The sequence below is a fragment of the Tupaia chinensis genome, unplaced genomic scaffold (assembly GCF_000334495.1).
Source record: "Tupaia chinensis unplaced genomic scaffold, TupChi_1.0 Scaffold000023_1, whole genome shotgun sequence".
Lineage (NCBI taxonomy): Eukaryota > Metazoa > Chordata > Mammalia > Scandentia > Tupaiidae > Tupaia > Tupaia belangeri.
The window spans coordinates 3,168,398-3,195,565 of NW_006159453.1; positions in this window are offsets into that span (position 1 = coordinate 3,168,398).

Here is a 27,168-nt window from a genome sequence, read left to right on the forward strand (position 1 = left end):
CGCGCCCTATAGCTAAAACCTCTCAAAAACAAAACAAAACAAAGAAAACTAATCTGTGGTCTATAAAAAAAAGAAAGAAAGTGGAACATTGATGAATAATGAACCGTTCTTCATTGGTCCCCAGTCTTTCCTGAGATGACCTATTTTGAATTGTGTGTTGATTGATCCTAGTTTTAAAAAATGTCTATCTACTTGTCTACAAATAATATTATTTAGTATTAACTATGTATGTAATATGTTGGGACTTACTATTTTTTAATTGCCAGAGGGTATGTGCATGTACCAGTGAAAGACAGAGAAACAGAGACAGCGAGACAAAGAGAGAAAGCACCTCCCGCAATGGGCAGGTCACACTGAAATCCCTTGTCTTCATTTCTCCATCGTGATGAGACTGTTTTTCAAGCTGTGATTGAGACTGGGGCTGAGATTTGAACCTTTTGTCCAACATGTAGGATCTAGCTCCCTTGACCACCCAGCTATTGTACGGGAACTTATTTTTCTTACTCAATGTTCCATCTCTAAGTTTCATTCATTTTTTCCCCCCAGATATTTACCTTTACTGTGAGCAGCATGTGGGAGACTTTCAGCAATAGTGATAAGAATTAATCGGAAAGTTGAGAGGATAAGGCTGTGTGTGTGGGAATATGTTTCAAGAAGAAACAGCATTGGGATATAGAAGTGAGACAGAGTGTGGCTCATTGGAAGAATACAGTGAGATCAGTTTGGTAGGAGCAGTAGGCTTATGTTGCCAAGAAGGGATGAAACTGGTCCAGGGAGGCCAGAGCCAGATCATGAAGTGCATCCCGTGCTATACATTAAAGGGGAGCAATCAAAGGACAATGGTGTGAGTGTAGCTGAAACTGCTAGATGTAGCAACTGAAGAAATCACCCTCTGTTTTTGCTGTCAGATGTGGGCCAGGGTTGTGCCAGAAGATCTGATGTATTCTTAGATCACACCTCTTTTTTTAAGTGCACAGTTCTATAGTTCTGAGTTTACAATTGCTCTTTTTTTTTTTTTTCTGAGAGAAATTTATTTCCGTGCATGGCGATCATATGCTGTCTACATATTTAACTATTTTTAGAATACCTTAGGTACTGCTTATTATACTCTTCTCTGCAGGCCCAGGAAGAATGAATTGCCCCGTAACTTGCTTAGTGAAATTCTCCCTGTGTATGATTTCCCCCAGGTAGATGATTGGAGCATGTAGGGTAATCTTTGTAGGTCTCTAATGTGTCTTCACCTCCTTCTTTGGAGCCAGGGACAGTCTGGAAATAAATATCTTTTTATGTTGAGTCAAGTTCAAAACAACATGCCAGGCGTCCAATTTACACCTGTGGGGAAAAGAAGAAACTTCAATGAGAACTAATTGAATAGCTTTGCCCTTGTAGCAGGCACTTGTGTTTCTGCAAGTGGAAACAAGTCCCCTGGAGAACCAAGAATCAGGTGACCCAAATTTCCCTGGGAACCTTACATTCTGGAGAGACCCAGGGTTTCAGAGGAAATTTTTCTGTTTTCTGAACACGTGGAGTGTGCTGGAAAAAGCAATCTGTTACTCCTCTGCCAGGTGCAGGGGAACCCTCGGAGGCCTCTTAGAGCTGCCCACAGAGAACAGTTGCTGGGTGTGGGCTACTAGGAGGGATTGCAGAGTAGAATGCAGGGCTAGACCCTGAAAGAACCGATAGTCTGGTGGCTTCACACATATTTGCCTTTGCCGGGCTAGAAGACCGTTTCAAAGCAGGAACTAATGAGTTATGATGGAGCTGGCTAGCTTGCTGAGGGAATGCAGAGAAAGGGAAGGACACCATGGGCTGGGAGAGCCAGACAAGGCCTTCCAATGGTGATGAATTATTAGCAGGGCCATGACATTAAATAGGAATTTGGTTTGGAGGAGAGGAGGCACAAGGTCATTTCTTGTAGGTGGAAAAGATGAGAGAAGTCAGAGATAAATCTTCAGAGCTATCCAAAAGACTTACATGACCTTGTCTCTACCCTGCTTAAAACCTGTCCTTGGCTCTTCCTCACCTGTAGGGTAGATAAAGTGCAAGCTCCTTGGATGACAGATCACTGGTCTCTGCTTACCCTTCCAGCCTCCTCAACGCCCCACCCCGTCCGTGACTTGGTCCTTATGAGTTGGCAATATCTGCTCTCATACCTCTCTAAGTACTTGCTGCTGTTTTGTGCATCTGTGGTTCTGCCTCCAGTATTTCCCTTGCCAGACTGCCCTTTCCTGCCTGCCAACCCGGAGAAGTCTAATCCATCCTTCAAAGCTCTTTTAAGACCTCACTAGATGCCAAGGTTGTCTAGCGATGGGACTAGGGAGAAGCCACTTGGCTTGATTCCAGAGTCTCTGCCCTTATCACTGCGCTACCCTATCTGTAAAGAAGAACCCGTTATTTGCAACAATTTTACGCTGTTCAGAGTTAGTCTCTGTAGGTAAGCTGAGCCCTTTGGGAAGAAAAGTGCCCTGGGATCTAAATTCTTTACTTCTATTACACAGAGAGACATACTTTCCCTGTGGGTTTTTTTTCTTATTTGCAAAATGATAACCTTAGGGGGCCAACAAGTGGCTTGGTGGTTAAGGTGCTGAATTTTGTGGTTTGAGTCCCAGACCTAGCAGCTTGAAAATCATGCTGGGCATCTGTGCATGTGTGCCTCAAATCCCGAGAGGAGAACGAAAGAGAAGGGGTTGTGGGGTGGGGGGAGTGATTTCTCACATATTCTCTCTGTCTCTTTTTGTCACTCTCTGGTTGAGTGCACAAGCCCTATGGCAAAAACCTAAAATAAAAAACACCAAAAAACAAACAAAAAAAAAGCCAACCTTAGTCTTATTTATCCATAGGTTATTTTTAATCTACCAGGATATTCACTTTTTTTCATATTCTAGAAATATTGATAAAGTCTAGCTCATGGATATAGAATCATATCCAAGCACCTAAATGAATGGCATCCCCTTAATGTAGGGGATTAATTTACTAATAGGATATGGTCAGCTATCAGGGTAAGAATTTAAAAACAGAAATTAGAAGCAAAATAGGACTCACCTTTGTAAAAAAAAAATGGAGAAAAATAGGATAAGAAGAATCAGAAAGTCCTTGTCCTTGCTGGTCATGAGACTTGAGGCAATTACCTTAATTCTGTTTCTTCTGGAAACGGGAATACTTGTGTAATGTTCTCCACAGGGTTGTGTTGAAGATTAGATTAGGCGCATGTGTTAAGATCTTAACATAGCTCTTGACACATAAGTTGCCCAATAAGTAGCAGAGATAGTTCTCAATTTCCAAGGCGGTTCTATCCCAATAAAGTCATTGTAAGTTGAAAATATCGTAAGTCAAAAATGCATTAAATACACTTAACCTACCCAACATTGTCGCTTAGCCCACTTTAAACACGCTCAGAATACTTTCTTTAGCCTACAGTTGGGCAAAACCATGCAACACTTAGCCTATTTTACAACAAAATGTTTAATATTTCAGTAATTTATTGGATGCTATGCTGAAAACAGAGGGACAGGGGACCAGTGTGAGCCCCCCCACCCCCAGCAGCCAGAATTTTTCAGCAGCTACTGGTGGGGAGGTATTCTGAGAGTCCAGAGATCAGCCTGGATAACAACCTTTTAAGAAAGCTATAAACAATGAAAAGACATTAGTTCCCAGTATCAGGTTCCCAATGTCAGGAGTTGAAGCTTTGAGAGACTTCATAAATGCCGTGGGGTAGGTGGTTGCTTTTGTGGTCATTGCCTCAGGCTGATTTTGTCCACAGGAATGTGATTTTAGAGCCACTGTATATGAAGTTGAAAACACCTGTAACAATAACAATTCCTACCAAGGGAGATTCTCTAGGTTTATCAAGCAGGTATTAAAAGGATTCAACTTCCTAATAGTGATTTACGTGGCCATAAAAATGAGCTTGTGAATTTTAGAGAATTTATTGGAAAGTAGTTTCCTTTCGATAAGTAAAAAAATGAGATATTATGGAAATATAAGTGAGACTAGAGGGTTAGAAAATTGTACTTTGGGTGTAATACTTTTTATGCTTTGATTAAAGCAAGTCCCTGTCTCTGATAGTAAGGATGTCAGAGTATGACTTTACTACCTCATTAAAATAGTGCCATCTAGTGGAGAATATTTCAAATTGTAGCTAGGTGCCCAGAGACCAGTCACAAACCCTCAGGGGGTTTGGCTTTAACAATTAAGCGGCATTTATAATTCACTGGTTCGTTATTCATCTTTTCTCTCACTTAGTTTATTTATCACTTACTATATGCTGGGCGTTTGAGTAAGCGTTGGATATGAAGAGATGAGGAAGACGAAGACCTGACCTCCAGGCGTTCATAATCTAGTAGGGAGGTTGCTTACAGATGGGCACCCATTGCAACCAGAGATAATGGCTATGAGAGAGGTATAATAGGTGCCCAGGAGACGCGACCATCACAGATGTTGCGGGGACGTTGCCGGAAAGTCCTACCGTAGGTTAGGAAATGTATAGAGGCAAGAAAGAGACAAGGCGGGAAACGCATCCTCAGCTTCCACCAGTGTCAGATTCCTGACCTGCCGGACCTCGCTTTTGGGTTCTCTTATTAGTTTCCTTAGTTTTCTTCTTGTACCTCCGGCCCTACCTCTAAATTAGCGAACCGAATGAACTTGAGGTTTGCTGCCGAGCAAAACTCCTTTTCACGGGTTTGCCTCTTGCTCATCCTAGGAGGTAAGCTGCCAGGCACAAGGTGTTATGTTTTAAAGCCCCAGACAATTTTTCAGGAACCCATCAACAAATTTTACATGCCCTATCTGCCCTTTACTTATCCATATTTTCGTTTTCTTCAGCTCTGAGAGTTTCTTGTAAATCTTTCTCTCTGCATAGTTCTGTCTCCAGGAGACACTGCACAGTTCTTTTTTGGGGAAACACACTCAGTGTGTGATCCTGTGGAAGCACCTAATCTTTCTAGCTCCGAGGGTTGTTTTTCCTTAAAAACGAGCCCAATAATATTGACCTATCTGCTTTAATTAGTGTTAGTAAAGTGTTTTAATTATGATTTAGTATTTTATACGACCTAAAACACGAGCAAAAGACTTGTTATACCTTTTCTTCACTTGTTTTAAGTTTCACCGTGTGAAAATGTTCCCTCATACTGTTTTTGGGTAGAGTTTAACACTTAAAAAATTTCCACTTCATTTACTTTTTAACACCATACTCCTTGAATAAGTCTTTTCACTTTCCTTCTAATTGGCTCTTATTAGTCTCCTTAGTTTTCTCCTCCTTCCTTCCTCTCCATTCTCTCTGTGAAGAGATCTTTTTCATCTCTCTCCTTCCCTTGATGTAGCTCTCCTTCACTGCCTGTTGTGTTGCCAGTAACAGAAGTACTTGAGTCTAGGTGATTTTATAAAGAGCGGAGACTTATTTAGCTCATGATTTTGGAGGTACAAGGTCACGGGGCTGCATCTGTGAGGGCCTTCCTGCTGGTGGGGACTGCAGAGACCCGAGGGAGTGTAGAGCACCACATGGTGAGACAGCATGCATTACGGCACATGTCCGTGTGTCTGTCTCATTCTCTTATGAACCCACCAGGACTCAATCCTGGGGCCCCAACCTGATGACTTTAATCATCATCACCTCTCATAAGGCCCACCTATTAATCCCATGGTCAGATTAAGGTTTTACCCTCTTAATTGCATCACAACCAAATTTTTTCACATTAATTTTGGGGGACACAGTCAAACTATAGGATCCTCCTAACTCTTTGCCTGCTTTGTTTTTGTTTCTGCCATCTGCCCGTCCAAATCTTTTTCAATCTGTTACTTTTATCATCTCTTCTGGGTCTTCCTATATAAACCTTCTCTCTCTTTTGCACTCTTCACAGTATGTTTCTTCTGCTATCTCGATCTTTTAGTTTCTTGTTATCAGAAGTGTGCAGGTAGTCACTACTGGTCACTACTGACTGAGAGTTGCCTGTTTGGTTTGTCCCAGGGACTGCCATGAGAACACCACCAAGCTGGTGTGATGCAGGTAAAGCATCACACTCCCATTCATTCCTTCATTTATTCATCAAAAATGTATGGCATGCCTGCCAAGTATCATATGGGGACAAATACGAAGAAGCATAAGATAGCAACTGCTTTCAAGGAGCTCATACCCTAACCAGAAACAAGTAAGTCAACAAATTACCAGGACACAGTTATGATTTGGGCCACAATAGAGGTAGGTGGAAATGTTACTAGCATGGAGAATCTGCCTGTAACAATTAGTGTCTGAAGAGGTGGGAAATTATTCATGGTGCATGAGGCTTGTGGGTTCCTGTGTGAAGGATGGTCCAGAGATCATCAGTTGGAAGAGGTTTGGGTCACAGAAAGGCATTCCAGGCCCAGACGATTTACCAAAGAATGAAGTTTCTGATGAATGTGGTGGGCCCAGTAATGCATATGGGAGAGTAAAGCATGTACTGGGAAGAGACGAGACTGCAGAGAGGGAAAGGGTGTCATGGAGCGTCTCCCACTTCGTGCAGTGAGGTTAGGGATGCATCCTATAAATAATGGAGAGTTATGAATGGATGCACAAGTATCTGGGTTATGTGCAGGTGGAGAGGCTAAATAGAAGTAAGTGAACGCAACTGGTATTTTGGGTCCAATGGATAGAACTAGTGATTTAGTCAATGTGGTAAGTAAAAGAAAATAGGTTTACTTTCCTCAGCAAATATTTTCCCCTAGGATTTCAAATTCCTTTATGAGTTATTAGTCTGTTTGATTTCATAGTTATTTTCCTTAAGTAGTGGGAACGTTTCCGAAGGAATCCAAAATTTGAAATTTCAGCTACTCAGAGAAATTGTTCTAAATTTTGGAAATCAAATTTTGTACTCTTAGCTTGGCTGGATTTGGCACTGATGGTTCTAAGGGTAACTTTGCGTTCCACTGTCCAGTTTCTGAGGGATGCCAAAGATGGGGAGGCCATATGTGGTGTGTGTGAGGTGGTGCTGAGGAGAGGGAAAGGGCACTTCACCCATCGTTGTACAGACCAGGTGCACCATAGATGTTGGTGGGTGGAGGAAGGAATCGTTATGAAGGGTGATGACATAATGAGCATTTTTTAAAAATTATTTATTTAATTTTATTTATTCATCTATTTATTTTAATTTGACCAGAGAGAGACACACACAGAGAGAGAGAGAGGGAAAGTGAGAAAGGAAGCCACCAGGCCTGGGACTCAAACCATGGTCAGCCATGTGGAAATGTCCAGCGCCTTAACCACCATGCCACCTGCTGGTCCCCACATAATGAGTATTTATATTATCTTCATGTTGAATTGTGCGTGGTGGGGAGGTCAACTTGACTGGAGGTCAGCAGGGCGTGTGTGCGTGCGTGCCCAAGATCCCAAGAGGAGAAGAGACTGCGGCGTGGCCATCCCCCCTGGGGGGTGATTTCTTGCTTTCTGTCTCTCTGTCTTTCTGGTGAGTGCATGTGCCCTACAGCAAAAACCTCTCCAAAATAAATAAATAAATAAATAAAAGAGCTATGCCTAAAAAAGACTTACTATGTTGTCCATGCAAGCTCGAACTGGTGATATTTCTGACTCAGTCTCTCCAAGTCACTGGGCCTTGCCTTTAGATTGGCCTGGGAATTGAACCTGGGCCTCTCATGTGTTCCCATCTTAGTAGCATGCACCACCTTGGCTGGATCACATTGTGATAAATTGTGTGGGGACTTGTGACTAGGCTAGCATGTTTTTTTCTCAGGAGAATTCACTAAGGGATAATTTCACTGCGTTTTCATAGACCCTAACATCATGGCTTGATCATCTCTGCCTTATTCCCACCCCCAACTGGTAGGAGAGCCAGCCTACTTTCTCCTGTCTTGCTATTCCAGATTGTCTTATGTACCTGCTCCCTTCAAAAGTCCATGGTGCAAGTAATAAACTTCCTGTCAAATCCTCTTGTATTGTGCCATTGGTCTTGACATCCAACCTTTGAATAGGGTTGGGATTCATCCTACCTTCAAAGGATGACTACAAAACAAATGGTTATCTGTGTGATACTTGCAGATTGTTGGAGAAAATGCTTATATGTTTTTGCTTCAATTGTTGCTTTTCTGACATGACCATGAGACCATGCCTCGGTCAGCCTGCTGTGGGGAGAAGCATGCACAGGAGTGTCTTGTGTCCCAGCACCTCAGTCAGCAGATAGCCGTCCCCAGGTATGCAAGCAAGCTCAGCTAAGTTCAGCAGAACCTCCTCGCCAGTCCACGGCTGGCCGCAAAAGCATGAGTGAGGCCTGCGAGGCTAGCCAAAGCCCCAAGGCTAGTGGAACCCCCAGACTTGTGAGCTAAATATATGCTTATCGTTGTGTACCACTGAGATGTTTTATGGTTGTTATGCAGCACTCATGGCAATAGATAACTGTAAAGTCAACTGCAGAACTTGTGGGCTGACCGTGAGGTGAATAATAGAAAGTCTTCTAACTCTGGTAACATTTATTGAAACCAGCAAGTCCAAAAATAAAGCGAAGGATTATAGGGCAGCTCCTCTTTAGCCCTTTGCCCTCTATTTTTAAGAGTTTATTTTGTTTAATTTTTCTGAACTAGGACTCTTAATAAGCAATTCAGGAAAAAAAGCCTTAAGAAAGATTAGCAATTTGCACCTTTTTAAAAATTAACAGCGCTCTGTTGTTTTGATATTGAGCTCCATTATCAATTTGCATCTTTAAAGAGGTGTAACCTTTCTCAGATATTTTGCTCTGTGTTCTTATATTTAACTAGCAAGACTTGATTTTTACATTGCTTATGCTGCATTTACTCCTGCACAATTAAAGCAGGGAGAGGAAGAAAAAAATCCAGCGCTCAAGAGTTAGGAGTCTCATGGAGATTTCTTTAATTTAGCCGTTCAGAGCCGATGGGTGATCCAGTCAGAAGTAGTCCTGCATGTTAATAAGGGGAAAATGTCCTAGAGTTTCAGGAAACATAGCAACAAAAACTTATTGTGCTTCTTATTAAACTACCCACTGGGAACAGTATAACTTTTAGCCTACTATGGAGACCTAAATTCTCCTGGTCGTAGGCGATGAGGCACCTCAACTAGTGATCTCCCACCGTCCACACTGCCTTGCCCTGTCTTGTCCAAAGTCCTACTTTTCCCAGTCAGGCCATCCAACAAGCCTTGCTCTGCGGTGTCTCACAGGCAGAAGGGGTCATGGAGCCCCCAGTCATCTTTTGCTTTCCATTCATGTCTTCCCTAGAAAGAGGGCACAGGTTGATAACTGTGAAGCCCTTCTTCATTAACTGAAAGTACACCATGAATCCTTTGATTAGAATAAAAAACAAAAAAACAAAACAAAAGCCAAACCAAAAAACTAGATTTTTAGTAGCTACCTGTATTTATCCCCCTGGCCCCCCCCACCCTCCCTCAGTTTCAGCAAACTATGAAACACTTCTGCCTCTCCTAGACTTCAGTTTGAATCCATCTGGTATATTTTAACAGACCATGAACCAGTCTAGTGTATTTTGTTTTTTCAACAATTAACCAGTGACAGCTGGAGCTTAACATACCTATTTTCCCAGTCTTCTGAACTGGAACAAAACCAGAACATCAAATTTTTCTTGAACTGAGCTGAGATTCTCCTGAATTTACTCCTGGTTGAGATCCTAGAGGGTGCAATAATTCTTGGCCACTTTTTAAGAGTTCTAGGTGAAACCTGAAAGCTTTGATTCTTTCCTGATAGCCAACTTTACCTTGAATTAATTGTTGTTTCTAATGTAGTAAGTGGAAAAGATGATGTCACTTACTGCAGAGGAGAAAGGTGTGAAACATTTAAGCAGATTATTTGTTTGTCTCCACCATGTAATCTAAATCGTTTGTGAAAGCTTGTTTTAGACCTCAGTCAAAGCAGGTTGCCATGGGAAATATGGATGTGTTATCCCTTAGGGCAATGTTTTCTAGCTACTTATGTGGTGTTTTCTTGGGGGAACTAAATCCTTAACATCTCTAAGGAATATTCTTTAATTTCTACTTTAAGTTATTACTAAAGTACAAATGGTTCCCCCCATTTTTGGCATATACATTCTGTAATTCAAATTGTAGATTGCAAAATTATACCACATCATATAGAATTTGAAATCATTTTAGCTACATTGATAAAATGTACATGTTTAACTTTCTTTTTTTTTTAAAGAAATTATTTTATTTAACTTTATTTATTTATTTTATTTGACCAGAGAGGGACAGAGCAAGAGAGAGAAAAGCGAGAAAGCAAAAGCCACCAGGTCCAGGACTCGAACCGTGGTTGACCATGTGGGAGTCCAGCATCCCTAACCATCACTCTATCTGCCGGCCCCATGGTTAACTTTTAATTTTTTGCCATATAATTACTCATTTATTCTTCCAAATTTAATACTAAGAGGGCCTTGTCATAAATTTTCAATGAGGAATGAATGTATTCCAAATATGTCTAAAAGCTGGTATTTAAGATGCCAAATGTATGTGAGTTATTATATAAAATAGCCTGTATTAAAAAGTTTAGGAAGATGAAAAGATTCATGAATAGTGAAGGTGTAAAGAAGACAAGGTAATGGTGGCTAGGAGTTCCAAACATAGTAGCCTCAGGAAGCATTAAAGAACTGTAGCTTCTGAATCAGCAGGGAGCCGCAGGACATTTAAGTGAAAACCTGCGGTGGTCTCTCAGATGAGGGGCTGCATGGTGCAGCTGAATTTGAATTTCAGGCAACCACTGCTCTGATTTTTAAATTTTTTATTTGGTGTTTATTTGATGAATTACAAAGTGACTAATTCTGGTTTTTATAAGTAAAACAATATGAAGACATGTAAGAGAGTACTAATTATTACTGCTCCTTCCATTTCCAATCTCGTGCTTCTGAAGGGCTGAGCTGACTGGCATGGGTCTTCCACACTTTGCACCTTTCTTACACATACATATACAAAAATATAATCTCATGCATAATTTAAAAAGTTGTATAAAATAAACCACACTATGCACATTAATTTTTTTTTTTTTGAGAGGTTTTTGGTATTGGACGTGTGTGCTCACCAGAAAGACAGAGAGAAACAGAGAGGCAGAAAGCAAGAAATCACCCCTCAGGGGGGATGGCCACTTGGGCATGCATGCACATGCGCCTGACATGAGTTTAAGCCACCTGGTCCAGGACTCGAACCGTGGTTGACTACATGGGAGTTCAGCGACATAGGCATTACACCAACTGCTGGTCCCTATTTATTTATTTTTTAAACTTAAGTGTATCCTAGAAAAACCTTAACAAGCTTAGTAATAGATCTAGCAGTAATTGTTTTCATACTTTATGTGTGAATGTACACACACAGATTTACATAAATGTGATCATTAAGAGAAACTGTTATCACATGTCGATTCTTTTCTTCAGCACCCTCCCCTTTTCTCTTTCTCCCATTCTCTCCTTTTCCATGTCAATCCTATAACCCACATGTGCAATTTGGTATATATCCTCCCGTACTGTTCTCCATCTGCTTACAATCCTCGTGAACGGGCGTGTATGAGTGTGTGTGCGATACGCGAACACACAGATACATTAAACTCTGCATTGTAAGCCAGTCATGTGCTTCAGGTTGCAGTTGGGAAAGGTGAAATTTTAAAATCTCTTTTCTGAGTTTCTCTTTCTTTGATATCATCTTATAAAGACTCTCAGTGCTTCTGGCCTCAGCCCACTGCTGTTAATTTCCTACATACTCAGGGGCCAGCAGTTGGCGTAATGGCTATGTCGTTGGACTCCCATGTAGTCGACTGTGGTTTGAGTCCCAGACCTGGTGACTTAAACTCATGCCGAGCGCATGTGCGTGTGTGCCCAAATCCCAAGAGGAGACTGGAGGAGAAGGGATTGCAGCCTGGTCATCCACTCTGGGGGTGATTTCTCGCTTTCTGTCTCTCAGTCTCTGTCTTTCTGCTGAGTGCACGCGCCCTATAGTAAAAACCTCTCAAAAACAAACAAACAAACAAACAAAAAACCCCAAAACCTATATATCCATCTGATGACCTTGTATATTTAATTATTTTAATTCTGACACCTTTATTATTGATGCCCAAATCATTCCCAGTTTAGACCTCTTTTGAAGCAGGCATAACCTGCTTCTGGATAGTTTCATCTCTTCTTTCCACAGGCGCCTCAAACTAAATCAAACGTGCCCTGCCTCTCTCTGTCTTCTCCCCTTTGCAACCCTGTTACTTACGGCAGCTAGTGGGACCGCCATTCATCTATGTATCAGGCTAGAGAACTGCCACTTTTAACCAGTCTCCAAATTCTGCCATCTAACTGTAGTATATAAGGTTCTTGAATTTATTCTTTCCTCTCCCTTTCTTCTACTGGCACACTAGTTGAAATACTCATTAAGCTTCATAGAAATTATTACAAAAGCCTTTCGATTTTTTTTTCTGTAAATTTAGATCCCATAACTACAGTGCTTCACTGGAGATGTATTCTCTCGATCTACCAAAGAAAACATTTTTTATTAAGGTTGGACACAGATAGAACTATCTCTCCAAGGTTGTATTTATTCTTTCTGGAGAAGAAAGTGCAAAATATCTACCAAGATATAAAACAAAAGCAACAACAACAAAATAAAAAACCATGAGCAGAAAGGGAAGTTGGACAGCAGTACTCTTGCTAGGAAATGCAAACATACCCAAGCACACACTGATCCAGCAAAGGGGGAGCACCTGCTCCCTCTCACCCGCTCCCCACTCCCCCAACCCCAAGCCGAGCCTATTATTTTAGACTAGTGATTCCTATAGTATTGCCTTCATCTCTGTCCTCCTACAGTCAGAGTGAGCTATATAAAAACATGAATTTGATCTTTGTATTACTTTTAGGTGATAGGAACATTGTGGTGTGTGAATGAATGTAGCTGACTTTAAGGGCTCGGGTCAATTCAAATTTAACCAGGCATAAGAGCAATTAATGAAATGAGGACCTTGAGTAAGAGAGAGAACTGCCAGCTAAAGGCCATTGGGTTCATCTCGTGGGTGATGGAGAATAAGTTGACAAGACTATTCTCTTTTGCAGTATTCGTGGCAAATAGCCCATGTGAATGTATTCCTTCCATACTGTTGCTGGTCAGAATATCTTTCTTTGCGTTCTCCTTTGACCACTGGAAGCTAGAATAAATGTCATGTATAGTTCCTTGAGGCTCTATTAGATAGTTACCTACTAGTGGTTATAGAAGCTTAGGAAGTGGGAGGCAGGAAATTCTGTAACTAGGTAAAGTGGGATAAAGCATTGGGAAGGAGGTGTAGATGGCAGTAGCAAAACTGGTAATAGAGAGGAAGAGGAATTTAAATTAGTGGGTGTTGTTTCCATGAAGATCCTGTTTTATTTTCTCATTTTTACTTTTTTTAAGCTTCTGAAGGACATCTTGGGAACAGGGAGATGGACTAAGAGCTTTTGTTCTTTTTGTCGGGATCACTCAGCCTTCTTAGAGACTATTCCAGTAGCTTTGGCAGCTCTTACAGGTGAACCTTATGGGAGCAGAATTCTATATCACAGTACAGCAGCACAGCGATAGGACATGGTGAGGTCAGTGTGAAGTTCAAGGATGTCAGTGACCCAGGGAACCCAGGTCAATTGGTACTGTGGTGGTCTGAGTTCCCCGGTCATTCTTGTGTTGCTCTTCATGCTTCACGCATGGTTAGGAATAGACGACTCGACTACTGCTGCACTTTGTGCTGGGCACCAGCTACTGAGAGTTCTATGTTATTTTGTGAAAAGCTTGAAAGGTATTTCACGGGCCCGAAGGCAGAGTCACCACACAGAGAGACTTTGGTTGAGGCCTACTCAGATAGGTCATACAGACCTCGGAGACTCTGACTATGGGCAATGTTATGTAAAGCCTGAATTGTGGGTTTTTGTGTTTTCTCTTAATTGCCATAGGGCACATGCTCTTGCCAGAGAGAAACAGAGAAAGAAAGAGAGAACACGAGGAAGTACCCCTGCCTGGGTGTAATTCCTTCTCTTCCATTTCTCCAACCTGTTGGGATTTGGAGCACACATGCACGTGTGTCTAGTGTGTTTTTCAAGCCACTGGGGCTGGCATTTGAATGTTATAGTCAGCCATGTGGGATCCAGCTCCCTTAACTAGTAGGCCATAGGACCAGTCCTAAATCTCTTTTCAGTGAAAAAAAATGGAATCTAATATGTATTGAGATGTGGTTTGGCTCTTGGTGTCTCCAGGGAGAGATTGGCACCAAGAAAATCCTTCAAGTTATGGGGGAGGGGTATTGATTCCAAGTATTATTGAGACTCAGATAATTTGGAAAGACAACCGAGCAAAGAATCAGAATATTATTCTTTTTTTCAGAATCAGTAGTTTTTTGGGTCAGTGATATACCTAAGCATGGTAATTTTATAAGCAGTGGCCCCAAGGATATACAATATAACAAAATGAGTTTTCTCCAAAAATGTTTACAAGCTTCACATTTAGGGTCAGCAGAGAAAGTCTAATCACATAGTAATAGATGGCTTTCTGTCTTTCCTGGGATAACCTCTAGATGTGGCAGGATGGAACAGCTGAAGACACAGGAAGATAGAGGGTCTAAAAATATCTGAACCGACCTTGTTCTTTAAAGCTTTCTCACCATAATCACACACCATGGTTATTAACCAATAAAAATAACCAGCTGATATTATAATAATGTTCTTGTGTGACAGGAGTAAAGACCAGAGACACATGCTTCCCCCGCAGGAAAACTCTCGCTTTTTTTTTTTTTTTTTTAACCTCCTTTACAGAAAGTGTCATTGGTGAAGTGAGGTGGCCAGCCCTAGGGGATCACTCCAATTTAATCAGAGCTAGTGGATTAGCATTAGTGAACTGAGGGAACCTGTTTGCTCTTTAATCTAGACTGGAGAGAAGGAGAGAGAAAAAAGGACACCAATGTCTTGGACACCAGAATTTCCCAAACTCTGATCTCAGAGGAGGGAATGGGAAGATGGGACCGAGTTCCAGAGTGCATTTTATCCAGATGGGATATAAGTTTAACATCAGCCACGTGTTAAGTTTTCAGTGGGAGAGTAGAAAGGTTCTAGTCACATTTCTTGGGTTGGTGGGAAGTTAATTTCATTAATTTACTCAAAGAATTATTCATTTAATTTTATTTATATATATATATAAAATTTGACCAGAGAGAGACAGAGAGAGAGAGAGAGAGAGAGAGAGAGAAAGTGAGAAAGCAAGCCTCCAGGTCCAGAACTCAAACCATTGTTGGCCATGTGGGAGTCCAGTGCCTTAACCACCAGGCCACTAATTTATTTTTTGAAATTTATTTCTTTGTTTCTTCCATGGACATATGAAGGAGAGGGGGAGAGAGGGAGAAAGCGAGAGAGAGAGAGAGAGAGAATCCCCTAAAGGGTCTTGATACTGCGATCTACCCTAAGCTTTAGCCAACCCTGGATTATGGGCCTACATGTGCCTGATGTACTTAAGGATGTCTCTGGATATGAACCCAGAACCTTCACATGTGGGCCAGTCTCACAGAGGTGTCACATTTTACTGTTGCACCACTGGCCCCAGAGTATTGTTTTCTGAGTTTCACTTTAAGGTCACAGAATACATGAATTACTTGAATTTGATTTGAAGCTGCTTCCAAGTTTTTTTTTTTTTTTTTCTTCTCCTTAAACAAGGTAAAGTAAAATCACTAGGCACAAATATATTTATATTAGGATCATATGGGAGGCACAATTTGATTCAGTGTTTTACCCACCCTTTCTGGTCCATCAGGGGAAAATTTCCCAGCACCTTTTATTTTCAAACCCTTCTTTAAGTATCCTCATTGTTTTTGCTTTCTGTATTATAAGGTGGCACAGTTCTGGGGATGAATTTCAAATGCTGAGTCTTCCAGCAAATTTGAAACTTAGCCAAGTATCTTCTTCCATCCCCACTTTTTATTCCTTATAATTTCTGGGAAACTTCCCTGCCAGCAGACTTCTCAGACAGTGACAAACTGAATCCTCATTAAAACAAAGAAAGGTTAAGGGGGAAAAATAACCTATTTAAAATGAGGTAACTCACCAGTCTTTCAGCTATAAATTGACAATAGGATTTATATAAATCCATAATTGTATCTCTTTTACCTGCAGTTAAGCTAGTTAATGATGAAAAAAGTATACAGCTGATCGTGTGGCTTTAATGAGGATTCTTTTTACAGAGTTAAAAAAATCCACCAAATTAAATTCTGCCAATTTACTCCATTGCAAATTGAGCACCACCCTGTGAGCCAAAAAAAAAAAAAAAAAAAAAAGAAAAAAAAAAAAAAAAAAAAAAAGAAAAAAAAAAAAAAAAAAAAAAAGAAAAAAAAAAAAAAAAAAAAAAAGAAAAAAAAAAAAAAAAAAAAAAAGAAAAAAAAAAAAAAAAAAAAAAAGAAAAAAAAAAAAAAAAAAAAAAAGAAAAAAAAAAAAAAAAAAAAAAAGAAAAAAAAAAAAAAAAAAAAAAAGAAAAAAAAAAAAAAAAAAAAAAAGAAAAAAAAAAAAAAAAAAAAAAAGAAAAAAAAAAAAAAAAAAAAAAAGAAAAAAAAAAAAAAAAAAAAAAAGAAAAAAAAAAAAAAAAAAAAAAAGAAAAAAAAAAAAAAAAAAAAAAAGAAAAAAAAAAAAAAAAAAAAAAAGAAAAAAAAAAAAAAAAAAAAAAAGAAAAAAAAAAAAAAAAAAAAAAAGAAAAAAAAAAAAAAAAAAAAAAAGAAAAAAAAAAAAAAAAAAAAAAAGAAAAAAAAAAAAAAAAAAAAAAAGGAAAGAAAGAAAAAGAAAAAAAATCATCAAGTAGCTTAAATCAGTTACAGCTAAATGTGTAAGTCAGCATGTGCTTTAGCCTTTAGTCATGAAGAATATATTAGATTTTAAAAATAAATGGCTTTCTGCTGAGTCTTCATTGCAATGGCTTTCTGACTTTTAATTAAATTTTCAGTACTTGTGGATGCTTCCTCGTTCTCTGGCCACAGAGCTCGCATTGCCTCCATCATTAAGTGGAGTGGAAAACCAAATTGGAGATTATTAAGCTTGTTCATTTCTTTGTTATCAGTTGCTGGTGACTCTCTGCTTTTTACTTGTTAAATAAGGATGGAGCTTTCTACCAGGATATTTTCCAAGAATGAAATAAGCTCTCGTAAACAGAGCATGATTAGCCCTAATGCGGGAGCTTGTTAAATGTTCCTCATTATACATTTCTGGTCTGTTTCATCAGTGTTAAATGAACTTAATGTAAATTAATAAAAACAGGTTTGCATTATTTGTAACAGGATTGAGAGTAAAGAAGAAAACTGTAAGCAACACTAAACTCGGCAACTAATGTTGAAGTTTGCACTTTTTCTTTGCTGCCCTTTCTGTTCTATGGAGTTGAATAAATTGTTTCAAAGGCTTAATATTTAATCTTTTGGAATGGAGCATTACCATTTAGGTCTTACATTAGAGACTTTAATTGCTAATTTGGTGCTTTTCTGCAACTTTTGTTTTTGCTCCTTTTGAACTTCCCAGAAATAAAGAGATTTATGAAAATCATCTATTATTGTAGGGACAATCTTTAACAAAGGAATTTGAATTTTTATACCAACAGGGTCAAGAACAACATAATTTTGGCTGTAGAAGCTAATTGTTGGTTTTAAATTCATATTTGTTTTGATTTATAAAAATGAGTTCACTGCAGATGCTTCAAGGCAAATGTGTTATGTAAAATTCACATTGTTTTAAACAGTGACATTCTTAAAATACAAGACTTCTCCTAATTAAGGAGAAGCCAAACTGAAAAGACACTTAAACATGCACAGAAGGTCAAAAAGCTAAGGGCCACTAATCTAAATGATAAAATGATTTATGTCTGAGATATGGAATTAGATACCCATGAGCAAGTAAGAATAATTGGGGATCCCAGCATTTAAAATTTCAAGACCTTCATTAACTAAAGTAGAATGTTCCTTACTTGTAAACTCCTTTAGAATAACTTGTCAGGGGTGGTAGGGCTCAGCGACTTCGATTTTGTGGTTGTTGATGGTGGAACATCTGTATGTTGTGGTTATTTGGTTACATTCACGCACATGTAATGAGGTCTGAGCTAATATTTAAAATATAGTGAAATTAATATAAAAGTTACAAAATTATTTCAAAAAATGTCACACAACTGTAGATGTAGTCTTATTTTAAGTAGGCATTTTTCTGGATTACACATCATTGGAAAATTTGCAGGTCTTAGACTACTGGTATATACTAATTTTTTTTTTTTGAGAGAGATTTTTGCTGTAGAGCACATGCACTCACCACAGAGACAGAGAGACAGAATGTGAGAAATTATCCGCCTCTCCAGGGGGTGACAGCCATTTTACAATCCCTTCTCCTCTAATCTTCTCTCAGGATTTTGGGCATGAATGCACATGTGCCTGGCATGAGACTCAAGCCACTGGGTCTGGGACTCAAACTGCTGTCGACTATGTGGGAGTGCAACGACATAACCATTACTCTATTTATTGGTTCCATTAACTATTTGTTTAAAATTAGCAATAACATGTATAGCAAGATTCTGATTTTAATTAGAATTCTTAGAGAATGTTATGCTCATACTCAGAATACTGAAAACACGGAATGTATTTGACAAATACCAGCCATGGCAGGCATAACTGGCTGTTCACAGCACTCTTTTCTGGTCAATGAGGATCAGATCCAGAATCTTTCTCAACACGTAATCCAGGCAGCTTCTACCAATCAATTTGAAGCCTTTTTTGCCGCCCCTATTTTAATGAAATTTTAGACTACTTACATTTAGAGAACATTTATGTGTTTTAGCTTTTGTGGCTAAAATGTTTGAGGTCACTTCCTGCCTTACTAAGGTATGGTGGACACACTTTGTTTTTTTTTTTTTATTTTTAGAGAGATGTTTTTTAAATTTAATTTTATTCATTACTTTTATTTTTAAAATTTGGACAGAGAGAGACAGAGAGAGAGAGAAAGAGAATGTGAGAAAGCAAGTCACCAGGTCTGGGACTTGAACTGTGATAGGCCATGTGGGAGTCCAGCACCCTCATCACCATGTGACCTGCTGGCTCCCAGAAAGATTTTTGCTATAGGGCATGTGTACTTACTGGAGAGATTGTGAGAGACAGAGATACAGAAAGCAAGAAATCACCCCCTCAGGGGGGATGGCCACTCCGTAATCCCTTTTCCACTCTCCTCTCAGGATTTTGGGCACTCACACTCATGCACCTAGCGTGAGTTTCAATCCTCCTTGTCCGTGACTCATACCATGGTTAACCCTGTGGGAATCCAGAAACATAACCATTACACTATCTGCCAGTCCCCACATCTTCATGGTTATATCATGATTTATTTATTCATTTAGAGAGATTTTTGGAATAAGGTGTGTGTGACAACTAGAGAGACAGAGAGAGAGAAAGAGAGATACAGTGAGAAATCATCCCCCAGAGGGGATGACCACTAGGCAATCCCTTCTCCTCCATTCTCCTCTTGGGATCTTAGGCACGTGTGCACGCCCACTCGGCGTGAGTTTTAAGTGATCTGGTCCAAACTGCAGTCGACCATGTGGAAGTCCAGCAATGTAACCATTATGCCATCTGCTGGTCCCACATCATGATTTATTTAAACCTTCACTTTCTGAAGAGTTCATGATTTAGTGCTTTCATTATAGAAATGAGTTTTATTTTATTTGGACCTATATGTAGAAAGTACAGCAGATTAGAATGAAGTACCAAACTCAGTATTGAAATATTTCCTTCCTTTCCTTCTTACCTTTCTTTTTAACAAATTCTTGATGCCCTTGGGATCAAATAAATCATAACAACAACATACAAACAAAACCCCCAGAAATAATTTGTTTTCCTTTTTTTAAAGAATTATTTATTTAATTTTATTAATTATTATTATTATTATTATTTACTTTACTATATGGCCTGTGCCCGAGAGAGAGAGAGAGAGAGAAAGCAAGCTGCCAGGTCCAGGACTTGAACCACACTTGGCCATGTGGGAGTCCAGCGCCTTAACTATCATGCCACCTGCTGTCCCATAATTTAAGGTTTTCAAAGCATGACTTAGAGGAAAGACAGAACACAGGCCTTCTGAAATGCCCAAGAAGAACTGAAATGTCTGTCTGTCTTTGTCACTGGCACGTACACTTTGAATCTCAGTCTCACTCTGCTTTGCTCCCATGGATTATCTTCTGCCCTTGTTCAGCTTTGATCTCATCTTCTGGTATTTCCATGCTGGCCTCCTTGGTCCTGACCAGCTCCTGTCCTGGGTCCTTCCACTGCAGAAAGATGCATGTGGTTTCTCTTCTCCTCCCTCTCCCCAAGTAAAGCATTAAAGCTGGATTCTGGCGAATTGACAGCTTTTATTCACAGAAGTTTATTAAGAGTTTACTAAATGTATTATCTGGAAAAAAAAAGTAAAGAAAACAAGAACTCATTCTTGCTGGTACATAGTAAGGACCGCCAGTATCTCTATGTGTGTGTGTGTAAATGACATGAGGGAAACTGGGGCATTTCAGAATAATTTCAGAGAATCTACCTGTTATAAAGAAAATAACTTTAAGGATTTGACATGTGGCCTACATGCAGAATAAATATCGTAACAATAAATGGCTCTAGATTATCACACACACACCCCACGAAATAAATCTGTGATACAACAAAGAATAACAAGAAAATATCCTTCAGATAAGAGAAAAGAGATGAATGATATGTTTGTAAAGTAATAACCTAATAATAATAGCAATGCTAACAGAAAATACTAACTAAAAGCTTACTATGTGCTAGGTACTAGTCCAGAATTTTTACATGTATTAATTCATCTTCTACCAAAAACATCTCTATGGGATGACTACTATTTATCATCCCTATTTGATGGATAAAAACACTGAGTTGTAAAAACAGCAAATGACTTACCTGATGTCAAACAGCTAGTAAATGGCAGAGCTGTGAATCGAATCCAGAGAGTCTGACTCTAGAGCCCAGTTTAGTTTTGTTGCGGTTTCCAAAACTGAGATGCCTTTTTCTCTTAGCTTTTTTTTTTTTTTTTTAAAGACAGGACCTCATTGTCAAGATCATGAGCCTCGCAGCTAGGACTTGGGCACGTGCCCCACAGCTGGCTCTGTTTTAAACAGGGTCTGGCTATGTTAATGAGGCCAGCCTTGCACTTGTGATCCTCCTGCTTCAACTTCCCTGAGTTGCTGGGATTGTGGGCACAAGCCACAGAGCCCAGGCTTTATGATAGACCAGGAACCAATCCTAGGACTCCTCTGTGGTCTCAGCCAGTAAAGCACAGCATCTTCACAGCATGTGCCACCGCAGCTGGACCTCTCTTAGCATTCTTGAACTTAATCTAAGAGAGAAGCTACTTAGGGGTAGGTGTAGTCACTGCCCCATGAGCTCAGCTCTTGGGGCAGGAAAAAAATTGATGCTAGAAGGTAGGGTAAGCATGAGGTATCTAAAGACTGACAGAATATGAAAATATTCCCTAAAATACTTTCATTGTATTTTTTTTTAATCAGTACAGAGGCTCTGACTTACAGAGAATCAGAATGAAATAGAAATTAAAAAATGATCACCAAAACTCAGACTTTTGGATAAAACTGGATCTAAAGTAAAGATTATCGTTTATTACCAACTTGCCTTATTTCTTTTATGATTGGGTACTGAGGGAACAAATGCATATTGGCTAGTTTATTGAGTAACCTGAAAAGACACCAAAGGAAGTGAGTGACCCAGAGCTTAGAGATCGTACGAATGAAACAGGCTGGCACAAGCTAAGGTGTACTCCTGGGTTAAAACCCACCAGCTGGCTGGGCAGAGGTTGTAGAAACCAGAGCGTGGAGGTAGGTGTTCCAAACAAAGCTGCACGGTGGGTATGACTCCCAGGTGAGAGTCCGGGGTCAAAGACAGCCTGGCCATTAGTTGCTGTCCCTGGGCATCTCATAAGGTTGATTGTGGTGTACACTGAAATGATTCATTGTTTTCAAGATCTTTCATTGTGTTTTGGATCAGTTCTAGGAAATTACCTTTTAGGCCCAGTGGCATAGGAAGTAGGTGCTGTGCAATGCTGGAGGCCACATGCAAAGGCTCTGGGCTTGTGTCCTGGGTCTGCCTCAACATGCCTGATAGGCCTGCAGGCTTGCCCATGATCCTGGTTAGCTGCAGGGCTGGAGGGAGGATCACGGCACGAAGACCATGATGACGGTGTCCGTTTCTCTCTCTTACTAAAGGAATACATAACCTTTTATAAAAATTACCTCTTAGAAACCGATTACTACCAGGGCTGGCAGGTGGTGTGGTGGTTGGAGTGCTGAATTCCCACATGGCCGACCGCAGTTCGAGTCCCAGACCTGACGGCTTGCTTTCTTACTTTCCCTTCTTCTCTCTCTTTGTCTCTCTGGTCAAATAAAATAATAATAATAACAACAACAACAAATAAAATAAAATAAATAATCAAAAGAAAAGAAATAGGCTACTACCTTTTTCATACTTACTGAATACCTCAGATGGATGAGCTCTGTGAGGAATCATAAGATACACACCATGATTCTTGTAGAGAGATTTTTCAAATCCCAGACATAGTATTTCCTTTCAGCCCTACTTATCCCTCCTAACCTTAATGCTGATGCAGTTGAGGGTCATGAAGAAAAGTGCCATAAGCCTTCTATTTAGTATTCATTATCATTCTGGGACCAGCAGAGGGTGTAATGGTTTGTTTCATCACTGGACTCCCACATGGTTGACGATGGTTAAAGTCCCAGACCCAGTGGCTTGAAACTCATGCCATGCACATGTACAGGAGTGCCCAAAGTCCTGAGAGGACAATTGAGGAGAAGGGATTGCAATGTGGCCATCCCCCGTGTGCATGAGGGAAAGGTGATTTCTCACCTTCTCTCTCTCTCTGTCTTGCACGTGCGCCCTGTAGCAAAAATCTCTCTCTAAATAAAATTCTTCTTCCCAGCTTTCAGGCATATGCTGAAAGGGCCGAGGTAAGTGCTAATTCACATTAGACTCTCGTGTCCTTTATTCATCCTTGGGCTCATTGGCCATTTGTAATATAAATGTATACCATGCATTAGACACTCAAAACACCGCACGACAGCTTGCAAATAAGAATCTATCATTTTGGGGCCAGCAGGTGACATGGGGGTTAAGGCACTGGACTTACTCATGGCTGGCCGCAGTTCGAGTCCTAGACCTGGAGGCTTGCTTTCTCATCTTCTCTCTTTCTCTCTCTTTCTGTTTGTCTCTCTCTGGTGAGTGCATGTGCCCTATAGAAAGTTTAAGAATAACAATAAGTAAGTAAAATAAATAATTCTTTAAAAAAAATCTACAATTTTGATTTCTTAAATATATCTTGTTAACTTCGGGGCGGGGAAGAGAAAGACAAAGGAAGGAACATTTCTTATTCATGTAATCTTAGGGACGTCTTAACAGGTGGTGAAACTGCTGTTTTGAATGCTATGTAATTTCATCAATTGCAAGTAATTCTTGTGATGCTTAGTAGAAGAGAGGATTGCCGTGAAGTTTGCTCAGCTGGGCTTCTTTTGGAGGGCCCTTACGAGAATGGTGAGTGATTTCTATTCAGGTCTACCAATTTCATAGATTTTTCTCAATGTAAAAATTCAAAAGACAGAAGGAAACCCTAAATTTGTTGAAAAGTGGTGGTGTTTATTTTCTTCACAAAGTTTTCAGAGGGGAGTTTTCTGACTCAGTTTGGTTTCTCTGTCACGGATGGGCTCTACCCCTCACCTTCTCCACTGTGCCCTTCTTTCATTGACCCCTGCAAGTGAGTCCATGACTGAATCCACTAGGAGGATCAGGAAGCTATGCTATGCAACAAATGACATCATCATCATTGTCATCATCATAGCTACAATTTGTTAGAAACCCAATCTATGAGAGGTGCCCCATTAAAAAAAAATGTAGCAGCCCTCAAGGCACATACTATCCCTATTAATTAGTTGAAAAACTCAGAGCTCAGAAAAGTTAAGACATCTGCTGGGTCATCTGACTAGTAAGAGGTAGAGCTGTGGTTCAGGAAAATGCCTGTCTACTGTAAAAGCCAATGATTTCAACACTATAGCAACCTGCTGCCCTGCATTACCTGCATTTAAAAATTCTATGTCATCTAATTTGTGCTGGAAACAAAAGGACAGCCCCTACCATATTATAAAATTAAATACCACAAGGGGCCTGTCAGCCCCTCCCGACTTCTGACCACTGAGAACTAATGCTTTAGTTACAAGCTTAATAAATTAGGCTTCCCCAGCCAGGCAAGCGGGTAGGCTAGATGGGGTGAAGGCACAGGGACTCTTTGCTGAGCAAGGTGCTCCTTCCTGTCAGAACACATTTCCGTAGAGCCCTGCAGTCTGCAAGCTGGTAGCACCTCCTCCTGCTTCTGCCTCCTAGTGGGCTGTCTGAGGGAGGCTATACATATGTATTAAGTTATTAAGCGGTGGTATGGGTTCTCACAAGTTCAAACACAAAGCATGCTGTGTCTCTGCTCGAGCATCTCCAGGAGGGCCTGGATTAATAGAAATGCAAATGGAGCATCTGCACAAGGCCATATGATTAGAGCCTCCCCCTCACACCTCAAAGTCAAGAGCAGAAAAACACTGCATGCGAAATACAACAAAAAATGGTGATATAATATGCAAAGTCTGTTACCCATTTCGACAGCAGTCAGCAAAACATTTCTACTCACACCGCTCAGAACAATTCTGCCCCAACTTTATTATGTAAGCTAATGTTTTTCATCGGGATAAAATTGCTGTGGGTAAGTCAGAGTCCCTATTGACTGCTTTATTGCTTAAGACTTCCTGCGTACCACTGTTGGACCCACTCCAGAAATATGCTATTAAAAGAAGTACTGGGACTTTAATTTTTTTACCTCTGCTCTCTTCCTCTCCCTGGGGTAGAAGTGCAACAGTCAGAGAAACTCTGAGGGATAGTGCTATGAGCTTGCCAGGGCTAGCCTTCCAGCCTCAGTCTGGCTGGGTCCTGGGCTGTGCCACGCTGTTCGGGCTCATCTCCGTTTGAGTCAGGTAGCTACCTTCTCTTTTATGGCTGTACTCTTAAATCGGAACACTGGCAGGTATCTGTCTGTGGCTTTTCAGGACAGGAACCAAATCCCTACATCTTGCCACTGAGGTGTTCCATATATGTTTGTGGGATGATTAAATGCAAAAATGAGTCGATTAAAAAAAATCTGCTTGACTCTCAGTGCAAGCCGTGGGCAGGAGGGCTTCAGTGTGAGGGCGTGTGGAGGAGTGAGGGCAGCCATCCCCACTGGAGAAAAACTTGAAGCTCTTATGTAACTGTCTCTTCTTTCTCTTTCCTAATGTTCTTCCTCCCTGACCTCAGCCTTCTTTACTTCAGCTGGCTAATTTGGCATTTGCCATAGGTATGCCTACATGGCTTTAGAAAAATAATCTTTCTCCTATCATGACCTGTGAGGTTATGTAACTGAGTGAGAGAATCATGATTCCTGTACCAGAGGAAGAGGGGACGCTGAGGTGGCTGAGAGTGAGTTGTGCATATCTAGACGTAAGTTCACAGATGATCCTGATGCCTGGATATTTGGCATTTCCTGTACTCAGGCAGCCTCGTGCTTCAAGTGACTACTGAGCTGCTGGAGATGTCATAGGCTCATCCAAGTGGATGCTTCGGCTATACTTAGCTGTATTTCCAGAGAATGGGACCCACTCGAGGACACTGCTTACTGATTGTTGCAGTAGATTTTCTTACCTGATTCATTCACAAGGCATCCTCTTCCCTCCTCCCCCAGTTGACTGTCACCACCCTCACACCACACCTTATCTCTGACCTGAGCCCTAGCCATACTCTTCTCGCCTCTGGCTCTTTGCACCACTCAGCTACACATACACAAGCTCCCTCTTTCCAGATTCTTTATTCTAAAGCACAGCCCTGATTAAGCAAGTCCTTAGCTAAACACCTTCAGTGATTTCCTACCATCTAACAAGTAAAATGCAAGCTCTTTATTCTGGCACTTAGAGCTCTCTAAGATCTGCCCTCAACCTGCATTTTTCAACATTTTAACATAGCATGAGTGTCTATACTCCATTCATACCACATGGTTTCTAGCTCTGTTTCTGTACATCCTTAACCACCATCCGCTTTACTTAAAACAAAGCTTCTCCCTGGCCCGTCCTCACCTGTGGACCTATCCTTAGGATGTGTCTTAATGTCACCCATTGTTGGAGGCCTTCTCAAATGGACAGCAGTGATTTCTCTGGGGGCCTGCTGATAGCACTTTGCCCTTCTTTTTGGCCAACGCCTTGCTTTTTCTTCTATTCCACAAAATATCTGTCACTCAGACAGGTCCGCAGAACAAGTTCCATCCATGGAACAAATGAAAGAATGTTGAATGAATGTGCATTGCTATCTTATTTCCCCTTCGAGGCCGTGAGACCTTGAGGAAAACCTGTGATGCCGCAGAAAGGGCGTGGGCTGGGAGACCTACGGTGGCCTCTCTGTTGAGCCAGTAATGAGCTGCAGGTCCTTGGGCAGGCTTCCTAGCTCGTGTCTACTTCATCTTTATCAAAGCTTGCTGAGTGCAAGAAATTTCATTGTGGGCTTGTTGTCATTGTTCATATGCATACCCCTTAGCCCCTGGAAATGCTGAGAAACAAAGTACTGTTTGTCTTACAGACACGGAACATTCTTTGCACATATAAATCGTGGCATGAACTGACGCAAGGCACACCACTGACCTAGTAAGACGTCACTGGAGAAATAATGAGTCAGGTAAGTAGTGTATGACCGTGTTAGCTTCTATCTGCCCCTCTGACAACTAACAGTGGACAGCAGAAACCATCTGCTTGCTTTTAAAGACGATCTGTTTTGAGAGTTTAACTAATTTGGGGATCCCGTAATAGAAATACACAATGCTGCTAATCGAAGTGTCTACCATGAGGAATTTCCTGGAAAAGGAAAGAAAAGGAGGGAAAAGCTTCCACAGTGATTGCTTGCATCTGCAATCCTAAATCTAATTTAGTATTAGTGCTCCTGACAGGAAAAGAAATTTCAGGGCAGTTACTCACAGTTTTGAAGGTTTTATTTGGTTTAACCTCAGAAATAACTGCAGTGATGGAGCTGAGTGCTCTCAGATGCGGGTTTTCTCTCTGAAATAATGGACTCTTGAGTTTCTTCCCTTCCTAAAATTAGGTCAGAGATG